The 1,827-nt window shown below is 49.2% G+C and overlaps 1 non-coding gene across 1 annotated transcript; it reads left to right on the top strand.

The window, feature by feature from the left end:
* Positions 1-570: 570 nt before the first annotated feature.
* On the top strand, positions 571-644 carry Trnaa-ugc (transfer RNA alanine (anticodon UGC)). The gene has a single exon. It is a non-coding gene; the product is annotated as a tRNA-Ala (tRNA).
* Positions 645-1,827: the final 1,183 nt, after the last annotated feature.

Here is a 1,827-nt window from a genome sequence, read left to right as displayed (position 1 = left end):
CCACCACGACTTCTCGACAAGAACTCTCCACTACCACATCTCAACCAACACTGCCTACTACGACTTCTCGACAAGAACTGCCAGTGGAGGCGGCGGAATAATACTCTTTGGCGCAATCTCTGGCGCTGTGGCTCAGTGTAACCACCTTTCAAAGTATCTGAACAGATACCTTTGCTGATCTTGCAGCTTTATAAGAATGAAATTGCAATGAAATCCAGACCTTTAGCTGCTTACAGGCGTTGATAAATATCAACGGGGACAGTTTATCTTTATTAACGCCTGTAATCAGCTGAAGGTCTGGATTTCATTATAGTTTCATACTTCGAAAGGTAGGTATCTGTACAGATACCAGATTCATGTAGATAAGGCTTACCGGCCAATGATCTTCTTCAGTTTGCATCCGCTCACATTGCCTGAACTCTTAAAGGAATCGATAGATTGACTGCCGCGAGTAATGAGCATGGTGAGCAGGGGCACTACAAATGTCGTGTGTGGACAGAAAGTTGGAAAGTGTGGGTCTCACGGGGAGCGTGTCAGAGATAAGTCCCTGCAGTCTGATTCTCGTCTTTGTCCTCTGTGGCTCAGCCGGCTAGAGCGTCTGCCATGCAAGCAGGAGGTCCCGGGTTCGAGTCCCGGTCGGGGCAAGCTTATTTCAACTATCCCCGTTGATATTTATCAACGTCTGCAAGCAGCTAAAGGTCTGGATTTCATTGTAATTTCAGTAGAGCTGCCAGTGCTAACAGGCAACCAAAACTGCTTGAAATAACCGCGGAATCAGTGCATAATGCAGGACGTAAGACGAATGAAGCCGTTACGATAGTGCCGCAAAATTTAGCGTTGATGAGCTATGGCAGCAGCCGACCGACGCGCGGGCCCCTGTCAACAGCAAGAGGTCGCCTGCAGCGACTTTCCTGGACTGATGACCGTAGTGGTTGGAGCCTAGACGACTGGAATGCCGTGGCCTGGTCAGATTAGTGGCGATTCCGGTTGGCAAGAGCTCTTGCTAGGGTTCGAGTGCAGCGCAGACTCCACGAAGCATTGGACTCAGGTTGTCAATAAGGCGCTGTGCAAAATTTTGTGGCTCCACAATGCCATTGGCTGCGTTTACATGGAATGGACTGGGTCCTCTGGTCCATCTGAACCGATCATTGATTGGAAAGCGTTATGTTAGGCTATCTGGAAACTACACTACTGGCCATTAAAACTGCTACACCATGAAGATGACGTGCTACAGCCGCGAAATTTAACCGACAGAAAGAAGATACTGTTATATCCAAATGATTAGCTTTCCACAGCATTCACACAAAGTTCACGCCGGTGGCGACACCTACAACGTGCTGACATGACGAAAGTTTCAAACCGATTTCTCATACACAAACAGCAGTTGACAGGTGTTGCCTGGTGAAACGTTGTTGTGATGCCTCGTGCAGGGAGTAGAAATGCGTACCATCACGTTTCCGACTTTAATAAAGGTCGGATTGTAGCCTATCGCGATTGCGGGTTATTGTATCGCGACAATGCTGCTCGCGTTGCTCGAGATCCAATGACTGATAGCAGAATATGGAATCGGTGGGTTCAGGAGGGTTATACGGAACGCCGTGCTGGATCCCAACGGCCTCGCATCAGTAGCAATCGAGATGACAGGCATCTTATCCGCAAGGCTGTAACGTATCGTGCAGCCACGTCTCGATCCCTGAGTCAACAGATGGGAACCTTGGGAACCTTTGCAAGACAACAACCATCTGCACGAAGAGTTCGACAACGTTTGCAGCAGACCATGCCTGCGGTTACCCTTGACGCTGCATCACAGACAGGAGCGCCTGCGGT

This window comes from Schistocerca serialis, chromosome 1 (assembly GCF_023864345.2).
Source record: "Schistocerca serialis cubense isolate TAMUIC-IGC-003099 chromosome 1, iqSchSeri2.2, whole genome shotgun sequence".
Lineage (NCBI taxonomy): Eukaryota > Metazoa > Arthropoda > Insecta > Orthoptera > Acrididae > Schistocerca > Schistocerca serialis.
This window is presented reverse-complemented; position numbering and strand designations above follow the sequence as displayed.